Source organism: Lissotriton helveticus, chromosome 2_1 (assembly GCF_964261635.1).
Source record: "Lissotriton helveticus chromosome 2_1, aLisHel1.1, whole genome shotgun sequence".
In the NCBI taxonomy this organism is placed as follows: Eukaryota; Metazoa; Chordata; class Amphibia; order Caudata; family Salamandridae; genus Lissotriton; species Lissotriton helveticus.
The window spans coordinates 911,272,214-911,293,025 of NC_136059.1; positions in this window are offsets into that span (position 1 = coordinate 911,272,214).

The following is a 20,812-nucleotide window of genomic DNA, read 5'->3' on the forward strand; positions in this document are numbered from 1 at the left end:
TGACTTTTGTGGTTTTCTTGTAAAAAACAAATAAAGTTGATTAAGACGACTGCTGGGGTTTTAAGGCTTCCTGCTATTTTGAGTGCCCCAAAAGGGCGTGTGAATTACTCCCTTATCATAACAAAGGTTGACATTTTGGCAAAAAGGAGCCCTTTACTTCTCAGGCAGTCTGCTCGGCCTCGCAATGTCCTCATCCCACCCTCCTCCAATGAACATCTGTCTACCTTCCTCTTCCATAACATAAACTAATCTGATGTTGCGGCCCTGCTGATTCTCATCTCTCCTCCAGTTAATTACCAGCTGGAAAGAGGAATGGATCTGCTAAGCATGTGGTGTTTGTCTCGCAGCCTAACCGTGGAGTTTCACAAATAATTGCACCAATTATGAAGCAGACTTTGGCTTCACATAAAGCACGTGATGGGGATTTCCTGCTCAAGGACAGGCTAATAGTTTTAGTCAGAATGGGCTTTCTTGGAATTCCCAGCACGGGGTCCTGACTCCAGGCACTTTAGGTTTTCTTTTAAAATTCCTATCTCTCCGCAGGATCACGAACACCCGTCTGGTTTAACATTGCGCTCGTAGGGCACCGAGACATCTAAAGGCTACGTTAGGGCTTTGAGCTTCAGAATCGGATGCAGCTGCTCAGCAGTCCAGGTCTTCTGATGGGAACACGGTGGCCAAGTTTGCTTTGTTCTCAGGAATGTATGTCACAATATCACAGTCCTCTACCACTGTATCATCATGATTAATACTTATAGGGAAGTCTAGCTTTGCCATTCTTATCACCACATCTACTTACTGCAATGATACAGTGGTGGTCGACAATATGGATGTGACAATGTTGCTGGTCAATATTTCACCAGCAATATTGTGAACCCACCATTCTCAGATTGTAGCATTCCAGCGCTATAGAGCTAGATATGTATTCTGTGCATACTGTACTACTTTTGAGCTATTCTCATACTTTCCCGTGGTGCTCGTGTGCAAAATATGCATGTTGTAACGCACCCATGTATGGGCTGGTCATGTACAATGGTAACTTGTTCTCATTTTCACAACCCTATATCTGTGTGGTGTACCCTAAGCATAATTGGGATGCGATGAGTTTGGGAAAATGAGGAATCAAGTTTTAAGCTGTATTTAATGTATTCACATTATCTTTAGATTTACAGAGTACATTCAATTTATCCTGCACATATCGTTATTAAAAATGTTCTTTAAGCCCGAACCATTAATTTGTAATGTAAGTTTGGTACTCAAATAAGTGTGGAATTCATTCCTGCTTACTGTAAAATATTTTGGACTCATTCTGATCATTGAGGTAAACATGGCATTGAACACAAAAAATGTCTACGTCTGATTTCGAGTTCTGAGTTGAGATCAGATTGTACATTGACTCAATGTTTTTCCCCACACATAATTTTCAAGGTAGTTCATGGAGGATTTAGGTAGAGCACAAAATGGAAGTGGCCTCGATTACAAGTGGTCTGTGAAGTCCCATGTGTCGGGTGATGGTAGTCACCTGGTCCAATGGAATTATAAATTATGGCTTGTCACATAGGCTTCGATTGCTGAAAGCAAATCTCTATCTAAAACTCTAGAGAAAACCTACATGAATGTGCCCGAAAACACTGAATCCTGCATGCTAATCCCTGAAAATGTTTAATGCCTGTTTCCCAAAATTTCAGGGTCCCCCATTAATGGCAATTCTGGTGCAGGGTACCATTGATATTACTTTCAAATAGTGCAATGGCAGCAAAGGAAAAATTACAGACGCACTCACCCTATAATCACTCTATGTATTTGAAAGTGAAATTTTTAACAAAACTGTGCCCACCTCTATAGATAGGTCCACTGCCAAAAGACCTAATACACTATTAAACTCAAAAGCAAAGAGAGGCACACATTAATTAGCATAAAATATGCAGTCAAATGACGACGTTTTCAGAGTCTTGAGTGTAGATAATTCTTCTCTATTATTTTCACAGGTTGATTGATACACACAGCCAACGCGTTTCACCCACAAGGGGATTCCTCAGGGGTAAATGACAGATACTTTCTTTCAAATCAGTGGTGATTGTTGATAAGGCTGTATATAAATTCAAGTGGCCTGACCCCAACATAGATGCCTTGGGTACAATACTTAGGCTCCCAGCTTCCTGTTTTTAAGTTGAAGAAGTGATAGCTAAGCATGATTAAAATGAATCTCGATGTAGTGCTGTAGTGTAGTTCCTATATTCCCAATAGGCTCTGCGCATTGGAATAATATATCCTACAGCTTCGACGTAGGACTTAAGTCGACTAGGTCTCTGCCGAATATATTAGACATAATTGTGAGTGCCAGCCAGCTCAGAGGTCACTAGAAACTTTCTCGAAAGTACAAGAAGGGATTAGTCTCTGACAACCATATAACATGACAACTTTGTTTCCCCAGAATGAAACGTATCTCTAGAGTCGCGGAAACAATAGACGGCTATTTCACTCAGTCAGATGTGCATGCTTCGTTTCACCAGAGTTGCTCAGAAATAGAGAGACGGGCGTTATCAATAAAAGTATTTATTGAACAGTCTTATTTCTTAAGCATAAGAAATGCTCTGCTACAATTGAAATGCTAGTTAAGAAGTACAATGCATATAATACAAATAGTATTATAAAATAGTACTGTAAAAGCATGATATGGTTTCTAAGCCATAAACATAGAATACATAAAATGCATAAAATACATACAGTGATAAAATAGTGGCTAAAAGTACTCAACTGGTGCTTCTAAAATATGCCAACCCCTGTGTACCTAACCTAAGTCAAGTACGAGGGAGGAGTAAGTGTGGTGTAGCTTAAGTCTAGTAATTTTCTGCCAAGAATCTGTTCCAAAAATTCTCTAAGTGTCTAATCAGCTCCGTACCTTGGTTTTAGAATGATAGAGGTCTCTCTCAGGACTTGATCTCCCAGCAACCCGCAATGGCAGCCTGGAAACACCGGAGCTGGATTTCTCGGCAAGCGAAAAGACAGCTTCTTCTCAGTGCGTCAGTTGGAGGGTCGGCTTCCTTCAGCACTTGCAGCAGCAGGGCGTCGGGCAAGTAGTTAGTCAATCTGCTCCTAAACCACCGTGTGTTTGACTGGGCAAATGTAGGCATATTTATACTTTGAAGGTGCCGAGTTTGACGTAAGATTGGACATAATATCGTCACTAGTGCCTCAGTTCCTTGAAAACTCCAGGAGTTCTTGGATAAATTAATATTCTAGCAGGGGGAAGTCCCTGACTGCTGAAGGCGGGTTTTTCCAAGAAATCGTTGTGGATTCTCGGAGTTTAGTGGAAGTAGCCATGCCGTATTTGGGCTGCATTAGGCTAAGACTAAATAAGGTAATGATTCCTATGCCTATATAAGGATTGGGTGAATTATACCTATATATGGGCATGAATCGGGAAAATTACACTAGGGCCCTATATTCCTACATAACACCCACTCCATGATTATTAAGTTCAATGATACCTAAGCACTGAACATATCTAAAGCAAAGTGTTCACAATCCCACCCCAAAATACAAAAATGCATTTGAATAGGCTTGTTCACATGAAATGAGTGTATACTGTATGCAAAAGTTATAGGCGTCATCTGAAATCAAGCATAAATCAAGAGCATATATTCTCTCATTAATTAAAACAAAAGTACATTCATCAATTGATACCTGATATCTATCCCATAGCATAAGTTTTCGAGGTTGAAGCCAAATATTGTCATTTAGTTCAAACACGAAATGTTGTTCTCTAAGAATAGCTCTACTTTAAGCAGATAATGCTGTGCCAAAAGTTATATTTTAGGAAAAAAGTTCAGAAGGGTATGTTTTGCAAAGTGAAGGCCGAATTGCAGAGTTCAGGGAACGCGGTGTGAACGTATCAAGAGTTATCCTCAGAGTCAGGAGAAAACATCAGTTCGTCTAGGCTGGCAAAGAAACTATTCACCATTTTAGGTGAAAGTGGAACCACTTCCGTTAACAGGTCGAATGTGCATAGATGGGGATCATCGCCATCAGCGTTTAATGCCTTAGCAATGTCCCCAGCAGGTAGTACTTGTGTGCCTGTGATATCTCGTATCTCACCTTCTGTTAGATTTGCTGGTGAGACCTCAATGAATGCCGTCATCAGAATTGGCAGCCGTTGGAGGAAACACGATTCATGAGTCGTTACAGGACCTAGCAACACGTCCACATCCGTAGGCAGGACTGATGGAAGTGTACGACAGATGTCCAATACGCATTCTGCTCCACAAAGCAGGCATCGTAGAACAGGTAAGATGCAATCTTGCCATAGTGGTCTGAATGAAAGGAACCAAGTCGCATTCCCTTAAACGAGCCAAGCCAAGAATCTGGGTAATGCGCTCACGATATTTCTTGGCAAGGAGCGTTCCTTCCATGGTCGTCTGGATATCGCTGATTGCCGGACTTGCCATATCGGAGCAGTAGAAACAAAAATAGAATTCCTGCTACGAGTCCCAAGATGAGTGGTAGTCCGCCGAACACAGAGTGCCCGAAATTTGGAAAAATGCTTAGGACTGCCTCAAACGGTGCTAACAGTCCTGAAAAACATGTCTTAAATACATGTGCGATGCCGCTGGTATCAGACATGTTTAAGATTTGACCTAACATTTCTGCGAAATGTACGGGGCAATTTGTTGATAATAATGCATGTATCTCTGCAGAAGACCTTGCTACTTGCAGATCATACGTTTCTCTAGACGAGGTCAGTGGCACATTTTTTTGTAAAAGAATGGTTTTCATTCTGCTTAAAGTATCAATTTGTATAGAAGAGATATTCAGTGAAGGCCATAAAGCCGTCTCCCTTCCTGTCTCACTTTTTGGATACAATCCTTGCATACAACAAGTGACTGTGGATGACACAGTTATGAGATAACTTTTTCCTGGCAACATGCCACAACAGCAGAGATCATTGAGCATAACGTAGCTGCCATTGGATAGCTGCCTGAAAATCGGTACTATCGCTGTGGAGGGTGAACCGTGCAGGTGGCAAGAGAGGTTATTTGTAGAAACGTCGCAGGCTCCGTGCAAATTAATACCCTGGGACAAAAGTGTACCACTGAGTGAGTTTTTACAATTCTTACCACTAAGGAATACTTCATGTCCCCCATTCCAACATTTGTGCGTGTATGGTAAAACCCAGGTCGACTTAATGTATTCTTTACCCAACCTTTCATACAGGCCAACTGGTATATGTTCCAAACAATACTGAAATAGGAATGACGTCACTGGTATTGTAATGGTGCCATGAATTATCCATTCAATGACAGGTTTCTCAGAAACTGTTAATTGTAATCTTTCGAGATTTTCAATGCTCAGCACCGTATAGTCTGCTCCTCTTTGTGCCAAAGAGATTTGTTTATCTGTAAGGTTAAATACAGCAAACAATGACGTCGTATTGATTAGATGCCATGGCACATAGCCTGAACGCAGATTTTGCAATGTCCAGCCTAGCAGCATGATAGAACGCAATTGTGACTGGCCATGTTGTAACATTAACAAGTCTAGTTCAATGATGTTAATAACAGATGACACAATGCTGTCCAAAGAATAAATTCTGGAGAACAGAGTTGTTAACCCATTGTCCACTACAGAGAAGCTTTTTTCTAAATTAATACGACCAATTTCTCGTATTCTTTCTGCACTTTCCATTTGCGTCACTTTCCATATTTTGTTGTATGTGTGTATATTCCGGCGTATATGAAACGTTTTTGTCGTGGTTTGCGAGGCCCCATTAAGAAATCTCGCAAATCATTGCTTTCTTTAAGTAAAGATAAGTGTTGTTTAATTTCTGGAAGTGTAGAGTTCTGAAGCCACTCATGGCACAGCTTCCCTACTCTGTAAGTGGTTAGTATCCCTGGATGTTGTCTCTGTGAATATCTTGGATCTGGCCTATTCACCGTGAACCCTTGTGTCTTGTTCAGGAATCTATCTTGACAGTTATTAGTGTCTGTTTGCCAGATTAACCATTTTTTCCAATCAGGATAAGTTCTGTTCTGTTTAATGATATAGGGTACGTCTACCTCCTCATCTGAAGTTCTATTAATGTCACTTGTGGGTTTAGGTATAGACGGTTTGTTTAAATCTTTAATCTTAGCCAGGCCAAGACAAGACGTGTTGGACAGTGTCATTTAGAAACATAATTTGTTCTGGGATGATGCAGGCTCTAAATAAGGCTTCTATACCTTGTACCTGCCAATCTTTAGTAGCCCAGACGGTTTTCGTCTCAATGTTGTCTTTCCAAAAGTTAAAACCTAATGCAGACAATTGAGCATAAAAGTTTGCAGAATAAATTTGTTTAGTATTGGTCAACATTGTTTTCATTCCTGTCTTATTTAGATTTTTAAAATAAAACGTTTCTAGATTGGTAACATTAAACCCTGAGAAGTATGAAAACTTTTCTTGAAATGTTTTATAGCTGCCTTTCAGCGGAGTAGAAGAATGTTCTTATTGATTGTAATGAAACATATTTCTAGGGCTTGCAGATTTATGCAAATAATGGTGACCATAATGATTAAAACAATACATTTGTTCAAAATCTGATGACCCTTCTAAGTAGTCATGTTCTGTAAATTTAGCTGACATTTCTAAATCTTTCATCATGTTTTTAACAGTCTCAAAGTCCCAATCATCAGAAAATTTACTGGGTGCGACAAAGTCACTCAAAGAAAACTTAAACGGATGTGAAATCTTCAATAATTCCACCGGACCATAGATGTCATAATCAGTTCTGTCCCATGCTATAGCCCTAGGTATAGGAACAACTGTGATGTTCACTGCTGACAGGCCTCTTCTTTCACGATGAGATGATTTGTAAGGTTTCAGGACCAAGTTGATTTTCTTACTTGCTGTGTCCATAGTACTATATTTTCCATCAAACATCCTTCCCAAGCTTAACACTAGTACGAGCCAGAGCAGGAGGAAAAATATACCTAATCCAATCCAAAATTCAACCCATGGTGAAACCAGATATGTTTTTTTCAGTAGATGAACGAGTTCTGTTACTTTTTCCTTGAAGTTTTTCTTTGCTGGCTTATCCTCAGGTTCACTGGGATCCTCAGAAAAGTTATCGAAGTTGATAAAGTAGCCAGAAGCAGTTCTGTCAATTATTGGGATTACACCAGGATTACTTGAAATGACTGGAGCTGTTTCTTGTTTTTGCCATGTTTGTATAGTCAGATGTCACATCATTGTAGACAGGCGTGTCTTGACGAACTGTTATTTGGGTTTCCAGAGGTACAAGTTCCATGGCTTTGTTGCATAGTCCTTCTTTTCTTACTGCAGGTTTATCAAAGGTGAAGGTTCAGTTTGAACCTCTTGGATTGTAGCAAGATTTGGTCATCCGCTACTTCTCGGGAGTCCACCGGGGCTACTACTTATTATCGGCCACATTTTGTGGTTTGACCAGGTCGATGGATACAACTCTGTTCTCCCTTTTACCAGCAAGGGGCGGTAGTAAAACTGATCTTGTTCCGTGGATGGCCAAGACAGGTACTGCTTTTCTGTAAGAAGGCGCAAATTCCTTCTTTACTGCGATTTTCTCCCTGACCAGATCCCCAAGCTTTGGAATCCAGACAGGCCTTGCTGGGACAGGTGGTTTTTCTTCAGCAGGCGTTTGCTTCTGTATTGTATTACTCAGACTTCTTCTTGTTTCATTTAAGTCCTGTAAAACAGTCAAACTATCTTTGACATCAAAGGGTTTTTGTTCCACCTCTGAAGTCTGACAATCGAGGTCTTCGATTATCATTCTAGTACCAAACGTTAGTTCATACAGAGTGACTCCACCTTGGCAGATTGTTAAGACTATGTTGGACACTTATTAGATGTTTGACCCACCCCTCACCCGAACCTAATACCTTAGCTGTTTTGGATTGCTTTATGTCACGGTTTTTTCTTTCCACTACCGCATTACCCTCAGGATGGAAGGGACTAGAATACCGCAATGCAATGCCCAAGCTAGCCATGGCCTCCTTGTAAACTCGAGAGCTAAACGCAGGACCCTTGTCAGAATGTAGCATGCAATTGCGAATGTGCCGATAAAGACTCGCAAATCCTTTATAACAGTTCTGGCATCAGCCGAGCGCTGGGGCCACATCCAAATAAATCTTGTGCTAGTATTTGTGGGACCACATCCGTTCAATATAACGTTTCCGTGTAGATAGTCTAATGCTGTCTAGCAAAGGTATCTGAACTGGGCTGGCTACTCTGTAGTCAGGTATCTGGTGGCTTTCGCTGCTACGATTACTGTTGCAGTTAGGGCAATAAATTGCAAAATTGTACACAACAACTCCCAGTCCCGGCCACCAGTACATCTTTTCTAATTCTATTAGAGATTTCAATATCCCTTGATGTCTCAGACCCTCTCCCATATGTGCTTCGTGTACCAAAGCAGCTCTCCGATTCCTATTTGGAATTACTCTGTCCCCCACTCTAGGGATTTGAGCAAAAGGAACGGAGTTTGCATCAATTATGTATGGATTTATGAGTGGATAGTTTAGAGGTAACGCTGCATAGCTGCCTTCCATTGAGGTTTTTACTGCTAGTAACGTTTCACCGTCTATTACTCTTTTCGAACGAGTGATTGTAGCTATGGAAGCCGTTTGCACGGCTGCCTTTGCGGCTTCATCAGCCACTGAAATCCCTGCAATATGAACGCCATCACGTTGATGACTCAGTGTATGAATCACGTGAGTCTTTTGTAGTTCTTTCTTTGAAAGAACTACTTGTTCCCAAAGCTTTTTATGCTTAATTGTGCCACCTTTTGCACTTTTGAAACCATTTTGAACCCAGTTCTGCAAGTGTTTGTTGTAAGATTCAACGCAGAAATACGAATCGCACACTATTAGTGCGGGGAATTCGTGATCGTATTTTCAAGCGCCATCTTGAAAGCTTGTAGGTCAGCTCGCTGAGCTGTACAGTCTCCGAGTGATTGAGTTTTAGTGACCATAGGTCTGAATTTACCTTCGCGCCAACGACCTTTAACGATCGCGCACGCAGCACTATAGTCTTGTTTACTCCCAACTGTGGGCTGCGCTGATCCGTCTGTATAAATTATACATCCGTAATGTTCTAGAGGCAGAATTTCAGTTGGCAGAGGACATTCGTATTCGTATTGTAGGAATTCTTGTGTTTTTAAGTAGGGCTCAAACACGTATTCAACGTCTTTTGCAGCAAGAGAATTAACCCATTGTATCCATCTTGGATGTAAAGCTTTAGCATTTGGAATGCTCGCTTTCGTCACTGCCTCCAAGGCAGTTACAGGTGTAACGATCATTATGCGTTTACCCTGCGCGAGAGCTCTCTCTTTTGCTACTGCAGTTTGAACCGCTGTCAGAATTTTTTCTGTTGAAGTGAATTTCATTTCAGCTTGTGTGTACAAGTGTGATTTGTATGCAATTGGTACCTTTTCACCTTCATTAAAGGTCAGGTATGTGAATCCGCATTTCCCTGGGATGACACGGATCACGAGATTGCGCGCATTGTCGCGTGTATCTAATTGTGTTTTTGCTAACATGTCTGTTTGTACTGAACGCAAAATTTCTGTATGTTTCTGGGTCCAATTTGTTGGTTTGAAATCAGTTTTGATTAGTTCGTAGAGAGGTTTAACCCTTTCTGCGTAATTTAGAACATAAGTTCTTCCAAAATTTAGGAAACCCAGAATTGACTGTAAGTTTTTCAGCGTCTTTGGGGGTTGGAGCAGCGCAGATTTCTCAAGAAAGTTTGCTGCCAGGCTTTTGCCTTCACTTGACAACTCGCATCCTTAGAATAGGACGTTGAGGTGGGCAATTCGTGATTTCCTAAAATTGAATTTGTACCCTTCAGAAGTGAACCCAAGTATTATGGTATTCACTCTTTTCAAGTGCACGTCCAAATCATCGTCTGTAAGATATATGTCATCTACATAAGATAATGCCTCATCATCGTACATTTGTAGTATTTCTGTTACTCTGGCTGAAAATAAACCTGGACTATTCTTGAATCCTTGGGGGAGACGGCAAAATTGTTTCATGTGTCCCCATAATTGAGAAAGCAGTCAAATGCCTGCTTTCAGGTGCAATGTTTTGACAGAAAAACCCATTTGATATGTCTAATGTGGTTTTATATTTTTTGCGACCAATGGTATTCATCAGTGCTGCACTATGTGAATTTTGTACTGCAAAAGTTTAGCAACAAGAGTTTAGGTGTCTGTAATCCAAAACTAGACGATATGAATTGTCTGGCTTGGAGACAGGAAACAAAGGATTGTTCATAGATGAGGTACATGTTTCAATCACCCCTTGATATTCAAGTTGATCTAATTTATTTATTTATTGGGCTTATTGAGCGCGACAGCTACCCAAAAAGGGTTTCCCGGCGCTAAAAAGATACTGAATCAGGAGGGGAGAAAGAAAGACTCGGGAAGTAGACATGGGTTGATTATTGGTTGAAAAGCCAGGTTTTAATGGCTTTGTGGAACTGAGTGTATCGAGTTTCCAGACGAAGGGGTTGCGGGAGGGAATTCCAGAGCTTGGGGCCTAGGAGGGAGAAGGATCTCCCTCCCATCCTCACTCGGCGTATTTTTGGGACACAGAAAAGGCCTTGAGTAGAGGATCTCAGGCATCTAGCCGGCGTGTAGGTTTGCATAAGGGTTTGGAGGTATCTGGGAGCGTTTCCCCATTTTACTCTGTGCATGAGGCTAAGAGTTTTAAATTTGATCCTGTTATCGATTCTCAACCAATGTCGTGCCTTTAGATGACTGGACATATGTTCCCTCCTATGCCATTTGCACAGCATTCTGGCTGCAGCATTTTGCACCAGTTGAAGACGACGCAGGGCTGCTTGTGGTGCCCCTAGATAAAGGACATTACCATAGTCTAAATGGGAGGTGATAAGTGCGTTGACTACAGTCTTTTGTGTGTCGTCCGGGAGCATCCAAATGATTTTTCTGAGCCATCTCAGAATTGTAAAGCAGGTGGCAGTGAGATTGTTGACTTGGGGCTCCATAGTTAGGCCATTGTCGATGGTAATACCAAGATTACGGACTTGTTGCGACGGGATAGGTAGAGGGCCCATTTCTGATGGCCAATGTCTAGGATTCCAGAGATTTTGGTCTGGACCCACTATTAGGACCTCTGTCTTACTGCCATTAAGTTTTAGCATATTGGTGCTCATCTAGGTGGTGATATTCCTGAGGCCCGCCTGCAGGAGGGATGGGGAGTCATGGACACTGTTTGAGAGGGAAAAAACAATTTGCGAGTCATCGGCATATGTAAACATATTAAGACCAGCTGCTTCAGCGATCTGGGCGAGCAGGGTTACGTAGAGGCTAAAAAGCAGGGGCTTAGCATCGATCCTTGTGGCACTCCATAAGGGGAGAGATGGATATTTGATGCCGTGGTGCTAGAGGAGATTTGAAAAGTCCTCAATGACACGAAAGATGCAATCCAGTCCAGTGCATTTCCTTTGATGCCCATGTTAAGAAGTGAATCAAGCATTATGTTGTGGGAAATGGTGTCGAACGCTGCGCTGAGGTCAGGTAGAATCAGCGCAGCAGAGTCACCTTTATCAACCAAAAGGCGGAGGTTTTCGATCACTCCGAGTAGTGTTGTCCCTGTCGAGAAACCGGGACTGAAGCCCGATTGGGAAGGGTGCAAGATGTCATTATCCTCCGCAAACCTTGCAAGGTGTTCGTGGACATGTTTCTCCAAGATCTTGGAGAACACGGGCAGGAGGTATATTGGACGGAAGTTTGCCAAGATTTTCAGATAAGCCGATGGTTTCTTAAGAAGAGGTGAAACCATGGCATGTTTCCAGAGTGCAGGGACCTTCGCAGTGGAGAGGGATAAGTTCAGAGTTTGACATATCACGGCAGGTAGTGGAGTGTCCAGAAGTCAGAGTATTGAGATCGGGAGGGGGTCGGCGGGTGAGCCAGATTTAACTTTCCCAAGGATGTCACGCAAACCCTGGACGTCAATCCTGGGCCACGATGTTAGGGGCTCATAGGACAGATGTGATTGAAAGGAGATGTCCTCTATGTTCGGGCTAGGGTCATGCACACTCTTAGCTTGAACTGAGTGTTGTTTCAATATATCTTGGTGAATTGTCTCAATCTTCGTTGTGAAATATTTCGCCAGTTCTTCACATTGGAAACTGTTCAGAGGGAGAGGTTTGGCTGCTGTATTTGAGTCTGCTAGCTCTTTTACGAGGTTAAAAAGAGTTTTGGACTTATTTGCAGCTTCATGGATGGATTTCTTCTCCTTCTGCTTCTGTTTTTTGCTGTTGTGGTTGTTTTTCTCTGCTGATATTCTTCGACAAAGCGCCGGGATGCTCCACGGAGTAGCCGTGCGCTATAGAAGAAATAAATTAACATAACATAACATAACATTTGGCGACATAGTTGGCTCTTGCCATGTTACAGGCTCTGTGATAGAGCTTGAGTTCGTTTCTGTAGCTTATGTTAGCTTACGGGGAGTAGTCTTTCCTCCAGAGGCGCTCTAAGCGTTTGCATTTGGATTTAGCAGTTTTTAGTTGCTCATTATACCATAGAGCTGGGGAGTTGTGAGGGGTAGATTTTTTGTGAGCCAGGGGTAAGCAAATATCTAGGGCGTCCAGGAGCCATTTATTAATTTTGGTGGCTACGGTCTCTATGTCTTCGATGACAAATAATTCATCCAGAGGGGCAGCAGTAAGGACGGACACGAAATTGTTTATGTCCAGTTTTTTCCAGATTCTTGTGGGGAGCTTGCTTGTCACGCTCGGGAGGTTAGAAGTCGTTTGATCGACTATGCTGAATTTTATTAAAAAGTGGTCTGACCAGTCAAGGGGCAGGGCGGACTGACAATATAGCAGGGGAAAGCTGGAGAAGATGGGGTCAAGGAGGTGGCCCCCTTTATATGTGGAGCCCGAGTTCCGTAAAGTGAGGTTCATGGCGGCAAGGTCATGAATGAGATTTTTTCCTGGTTTATTTGTTGGATCTTCGAAATGAACGTTCAGGTCGCCTAAGATGGATAAGTTGTTATAATTCACCCGTACTGAAGCAGTCCAATCGACTGCATCTAAGATCTCCCTGACTTGTTGTTTAGCTTCTCGCTTGACTGGATACTACCTCTGAGCAGTAGGTTGATTTTTTAACTGGATTTTGTGGTGAGGAGAATCCTCATCTCATCCTACGTGATTTTTATATAATGCTGGAGCCTGAGCTACTGCTCATTTCCTGGCATATGTATATTTTTTATGAATTTGAATGTGATTTGAGAAGGCAGGCATAATTATCTCTTCGCCGTCTGGGCACTTCCTAACAACTGCAGGTGGCCAGTCTCTTTCAGCTGGAAGTATGTCATAACCCTTGGAAAGTTTGTCCCAAAAGAGAGTTTTTATTTTTCTAGTTATGTCCCCCTCCATCCGGAGTGTTACTTCATATAACTTGTGGGGTACACTAATCCTGGTGTCGGCAGTTTCAACTTGAATGCATTCATTCAAGTCCACTGTCTCCAGATGATCCTTCAGGATCTTGCGAACTATGGTTACTTCTGCTGCGCTGTCTAGCATTGTCTGAGCCCATTCCCCGTTCTTGAGTTGTGTCCTCAGAATACTCGGCATGTCTGATCTTTACACTTGCCACCTTCTTCTTGGTGAATTGAGTTTTCTTATTTTTTAGAACGTGCTGTTCGTATTTGGACTTCACGCGTTCTTCTTTCTGTTCTGACCGTCCTCTTCTTTCTGATTTCTGCGGTGAAGTCTGAAAGGTACGAGAGGAATGTGCATCATTATCTTGATATCTATCAGGTTTTCTTAAAGTATCCCTATTTCTGAGGTTGTACCTCTTTTCAGAGGGATCCCGTTGGGGAGACCTACCTCCTCGTTGGGGAGATCTTCCTCTGGACTGGGAATGCTACTCTTTAGGAAGCGTTTGTTTAGTGTTCTCCCACTTCTTTTTAGCAGTAGTGAGATTATTTTTAATAAAAGTTTTTTCAGGATTCTCTGTTAGTTGTGGTTTTAGTGGTTTCCCACCCAAACTATCTCTACCCAGATCTTCATAGGATTTTTCAATAATTCTGGCAAGCTCATATGGTTGCTCAGTGATATCTGTTTCTTTTAGTTTCTGTCGGATTGCCACTGATGCTGCTTCACCTTTAATGTTGGCTAATATTATAGCACGAGACCTGTTTAAAATCTTTCAGTAATTTCATACCTAGATTTAAAGCCGGTTCTGAACCATATTCATTTTGAATCTGTCTTAGAACGTCTGGTATTACCGCCATGGACGGAACACCATGTGTTTTAGTGTAGATTGAAGCAAAGACTTTACCCCAAGTGTCACAGTCCTCTACGCGTGGTGCAATCCCCATAGGTAAACAGATTGTCAGAATCCTGTGTTTCTCAAGAGGCGTACTATCAGGAAATCCTGCCTCTATTTGAGTATTTTTTGTGCTAACCAGAACGGAATATGTTCTTGTTTTGCTGGTATTTTACCAATGACTGACTGTATAGTCTGTAGTGTGATTTTGTTTGTGTTCCCCTGGTGAGGGGTGTGCTGTAGAATTCTTACAGCTGGTTGGACTGTTAATGTCTGCATGACATATTGAACCAATAGTCTATGTATTTTAATTAACTGTTTTAGCTGAGCTAACAATTCTGTATCTGACATCCTTTCAATGTCTGGATGTGGTTTATCGCTGGCTAGTAACGGCATGTTGCTCCTGGTCTACCTAGTGGACCGAGCCTGGTAATGTGATTTTGATGTTTTAGGGCACCTTTAAACCAGAGCTGATGATCTTGGTAAGTTAATGGAATGTCAATGTCCTCGTAAGGAACGTATTCCTCTGGAGGTTCCTCTGCTTTGTAGTAGTGGAACTCACGTTTTCCCGCATTAGCTGCTGGAAACTGAATCCATGAATAGAATACATCTGTCTGCCGATACTCATGTGCCTCTATGACAAAGATTACCCTGCCACCTTTTGATGATACTCCATTATTTATGAGTCTGTAAGTTATACTTTTCCTTACATTTACCGGGAGCAGTATAGCATCCATGTCATTTTCTAGGATAGCAGCATCATCTAAAACCGCTTGAGCTGCTGCTGCAGCTCTCTCTATTTCAGAATCACTATCCGTCATTTTAGTTGACTGAGAGTTTGCAGAAAAAGTTTCAAGGAAACAAAGATTAAGTGCACAATATTTTGGAACACTGTATCCTTCAACGTTGTACAAACCAAAAACGAATACATAGGATTTTTTGTCCTACTCAGTTTTGGCGGATATTATCTTTTCACCCACTCCAGACGTCTTTTGTAGTTTTAACGGGAGAAAAGGGGTCTGGGTGAAAAGCACGACTGAGTTACTCTAGTATCTAGCGTTAAATTATCGCCTTACCAAACATTGGGCGCCATGTAGTGTAGTTCCTATACCCCAATAGGCTCTGCGCATTGGAATAATATATCCTGCAGCTTAGACGTAGGACTTAAGACGACTAGGTCTCTGCCGAATACATTAGACTTAATTGTGAGTGCCAGCTAGCTCAGAGGTCACTAGAAACTTTCTCAAAAGTACAAGATGGGATTAGTCTCTGACAACCATATAACATGACAACTTTGTTTCCCCAGAATGAAACGTGTCTCTAGAGTCGCGGAAACAATAGACGGCTATTTCACTCAGTCAGATGTGCATGCTTCGTTTCACCAGAGTTGCTCAGAATTAGAGAGACGGGCGTTTCCAATAAAAGTATTTATTGAACAGTCTTATTTCTTAAGCATAAGAAATGCACTGCTACAATTGAAATGCTAGTTAAGAAGTACAATGCATATAATACGAATAGTATTATAAAACAATACTGTAAAAGCATGATATTGTTTCTAAGCCATAAACATAGAATACATAAAATGCATACAATACATACAGTGATAAAATAGTGGCTAAAAGTACTCAACTGGTGCTTCTAAAATACGCCTACCCCGGTGTACCTAATCTAAGTCTAGTACGAGGGAGGAGTAAGTGTGGTGTAGCTTAAGTCTAGTAATTTTCTGCCAAGAATCTGTTCCAAAAATTCTCTAAGGGTCTAATTAGCTCCGTACCTTGGTTTTAGAATGATAGAGGTCTTGTATCTCTCTCTCAGGACTCGATCTCCCAGCAACCCGCAATGGCAGCCTGGAAACATCGGAGCTGGATTTCTCGGCAAGAGAAAAGACAGCGTCTTCTCAGTGCGTCAGTTGGAGGGTTGGCTTCCTTCGGCACTTGCAGCAGCAGGGCGTCGGGCAAGTAGTTAGTCAATCTGCTCCTAAACCACCGTGTGTTTGACTGGGCAAATGTAGGCATATTTATACTTTGAAGGTGCCGAGTTTGACGTAAGATTGGACATAATATCGTCACTAGTGCCTCAGTTCCTTGAAAACTCCAGGAGTTCTTGGATAAATTAATATTCAAGCAGGGGGAAGTCCCTGACTGCTGAAGGCGGGTTTTTCCAAGAAATCGTTGTGGATTCTCTGAGTTTATTGGAAGTAGCCATGCCGTATTTGGGCTGCATAGGCTAAGACTAAATAAGGTAATGATTCCTATGCCTATATAAGGATTGGGTGAATTATACCTATGTATGGGAATGAATCGGGGAAATTACACTAGGGTCCTAGATTCCTACATAACAGCGCAACAGTTCTCCAGGAATTGCAATTCTTCACATAGTACACTGCATTGTGTCCACCAATGCTGGATTTTTCTTGCATCCACATTTTTTCAACAATTTTAGACATAACAGTGCCCCTGCTGCGTTGCCTGTTTTAGGTGCTTTGGTGTTTGCCAGCAAAAGTACAAGCATTTAACTTATGAAAAAGTAAGACCTATTGGCTTTGCCAATGCTTGCTTCTTTTGCAGAGTGTCAGCTCCATTTTTGTGTTTCATCCTACTTGCATTACAATTTTCCACAGTCACTTGCATATGTAATATGGCTCTGGTTCGTCACACAATAGTCACTCTGCTATGGACAATAAGAAAATTACTCATTGTTCATGGACTCCTTCAACAACGAATAAATCCTTATGGCAACCGAGTTACCTCCCCGCCAATATATTGCTTCACCCTCCAAATGTAATGGCAGGCGGACCTTAAGTTTAGCCACAGCGGAGACTACACTGTCATGGCCAAACTTCTCCGATAACCAAGGGGAGCAAGGGCCATTGGAAAAATGGCAAAATGGCTACATGTCCGCCCACCCACTTAAAATGGGCGGACATGTAGTCATTTTTTACTGTTCCCTACCTAGTGGTTAGGAGCAGTAAAAATATTATAATGGTCCCCTGCCATGCAGGAAGCCTCCGATGACTAGGGAGCATACATTTATTTATTTTCAAAAAGAAAATCGTGTTGTAGGATTTTCTTTTTGAAAAGGAAAAAATAATAGTGTTTTCTTCCTTCCGAAGCAACCCTGCAGCAAACAGTAAAATGCATTGACAGGAATTTCCGTGAAGGCAGGCGGTTCCTGCCAATGCCTTTATAAAAGACTGCCAGCAAAGCGGTCATTTATATATCTGCCGGGAGGTCCATCCACTAGGGTTCTGGCGGACCCACCGGCAAGCCGCCAGGATTTAAATCAGGCCCTTAATCCTTGCTCATATTGCACCAGTATCTTTGTTTGTTTATGCACTTTTTCATTTGATTGTTCATGTGTTCGTTCAGTGCAATTTCTCCACCTTTTGTTGAACAGTATCTCTTTCTGTGAGGGTTTTATATTGTTCCCTTTTGCTTTCATTTTCCACAAAAAAATTAAAAATGGTTCCTGTCTCTGTCTTAAGCCTTCAGGCACAGAGAGATGTGTTTTGTGGTAGAAACCAAGTGAGCTTTTTTCTAACGAAAATAGAAATCCTGCTGCTAGTGTCAGCACGCACAGTGTGCTAATAGCATTCCAATTTCTATTTCCCACGGAAGCACTGTGTACCATTTTTAATGAGGCATGTGGTACTTCCAGTACAACACATCATACCTCAGGCAGAAATGTGGGCCACTCATGTTAATATTAACAATGACTGTCTTTAAATGTCAAACAGTTGTAATGCTGGAAACGCTCTACACCAGACCCCTGCGACTGCAAGGTCTGCGTTTTAAAGACTGTTAATAACATGCATACACACACTGACAGTTCAATCCCGCCGGGACATCTTTTGGCAGCTAATTTCATTCATAGAAAGAATTATGTAATCCCAGACTCTCTTGGAACACGTTCCCACAGTGTTTGCCAGCTTCATTAAGGCCAGTCTTCTTGGCATGTTTTTACATTTTATAAAATAATGAAAACTGGAGCATTAGCTAGATTGTGAAATTATCTAAGCAAATAAGTGCATTTAGCAGTCAATTTACACAGAGCATGTTAAAATGGCGTAGAGAGTTAGTAAAGAGCTGGTAAATATGGAAGGTAACTATGTCACACTCCATACCTTCTTTTGGTATTATGAATGCAAATTTCCATTTATATACTGATCTGAACTTCTTTAGGGACTTCCCATATAATTTCAGAAAATGGATAATTGGATCCATACACTTTGTTGCATTTCAAACTGGCCTTTACTTTACTCGGCTCTCCTTTTGTGCAATACCAGCCTATTTCCCCCTAGAAGAATGTACAATCTCTCAGTTTGCCTGACACTAACATATGGAATTGTAGATGGGTAACTGTGACTTAAGGGACTATTTTTCATCAAAAGGCTCTGAGTGTCATCAAATAGACAATGAGGGTGAAAGCCGACATTGTCCCTCATCTTAACAATGTGAGTAACTAAGATCAGATGGACTAGCAAATGATTTAGGAAATAAATAAGATTATTTTCAGCTGTGGGGTATATATAGTGAGTTACAGGTATTGTACTATAAATTCTTTTTTCCTTTTTGTTGCCTGCCATGGGAAGATCAGGAGCAAGAAATGTAGCAATTTGGATAGAGATGGAAACGCGACAATGATCGAAGGGGAACATGAGTTACCTGCTGATGCAATCCCTTTTTGGACGCCGATGCCCATGGTGTTGGTTGCATTCAGAGAGATATGGTGAAAACCCTGGTATTGGTTGTTTTCCATTCTTGAATTTATTACTCATTTAATGCATGAATCTCTGGAGGATGATTGTGCTGATCTTGGTAAAGGAAGACTTGGGGTGTGGTGCATTTATGACTTTTAAGCCGTGGTATATCTTGAAAAGAAGCAATATTGTTTTCATTTTTTTTAATGACCTTGACAGGCATTTTTGTACCCTCCTCTATGCAATGGACAAAACTGTGTCTGCTTCAGAACCAGAAATTTGCCAAAAATGAGCAGATTTTAAGAAACTCAGCCAATTATTTATTGCCCGAGGGTTTTGCTGAATCACATTTGAGTGAGAGCATGTAAATCAAAGATCCTACCCATTTCATTCTGGTAAGTATCGAGGAATCGAATTAAAACATAAGAGATGGCAGGCATCACTGTGGTGCCACCACTCCCTTTCCAAGTTCCTAACATAATGGAATAGTAATGTACTTTGAGTGTCGTATTAATTGTGTTGCCGCCACCAAACAAATAATTAAGTGTGAATAGATCACGCAAATTGTTTTTCATATCTTTCTATTATACATTAGTTAGCATATTTGTCAACCCACAAAAGGCAATAAATATAATTAAATGTAACTTCCCTGTGAAATTAGTCCATTTAATCATTTCTCTTAGATGAGGCAAAAACAATAGTTAGCATTTTTTTTACAACAAACAGCCCTGCAGTTGCAGCCATCATGTGTTTCGTTTGTGAAACAAATTTGTTCAGAGGTAAAGAGACAGTACAATTCTTCATGATTAGTGATCAATTATTCTTCCATCTCTGGATATATAGGGTGTCAAAACCCAGTTGCAGCTGGTCCCAGGGCAAAGTGGCAGGGCGTGGGGCAGTGGGGAGGGGACGTGGGAAAGAGACAACCACAACAACACCCTAAAAAAAAAATAGAACTTACCTGAAGGCCAGCTGCATCACCGGTCTTCTGGCTCCACTGCAGCATAGACTCCCAGACTCCCCTGTGGCCAATCCTAATACTGCTTTCATGATTCTGACAGCATGAGAGCAGCGAAATGAAAGAAATCCCGTAGGGTAAACTTTTGTAACAACATACATACCATGCATCAAAAATCTCTGACTCTCATTCCACTCTACCAACTTGCTCCCCTTACACACCAGTGGATTGTGCCATATATATTATAAGGACTCCCACAGAAAGTAAAATTGTACAAATTTATTTATTACACATGACAAAGATTTCATAAAAATACATAGTCCTGACGGTCTACTCAATGATCCAAGGTTAAAAACAATGCTGGAAAAGTAAATCAACAAAAATTAAAAACACACACTCAAGAGAGTTCTACAATCAGACTGATATAATCGGTCTTTCACAGTTAACACATCTACTGCTACACCTTGTTACTTGCACTGTTAGATAGATTCCATTATTCTCAATATTCCAGCAGTGCTAAGTTAGTAGATTGTGCATATTCATTTGGCGTCGACGCGCTTCGATGGGTCATAAAATTTTTTTCCCATCTTTATCAAGACAAGTTCATATCTCTCTCAAGTTGAAGTAAAATTGATCTCAAGTAAACACCTTAAATATTATAGCAGAGTTCCTATTCTTATTTGGCACATCTGTATTTTCTTAATGGGTTATCGCAGCAAATACTCTGAAGCATATTCACATGTCAGGCAGCTGACTTAATGTTCCTGTACTGATACTTGTATATTCGCTTGGAGATTCTTATTTCTATTGTAGTCCAGGAATTCACCTCTTGATCCCTGGGGGTTTT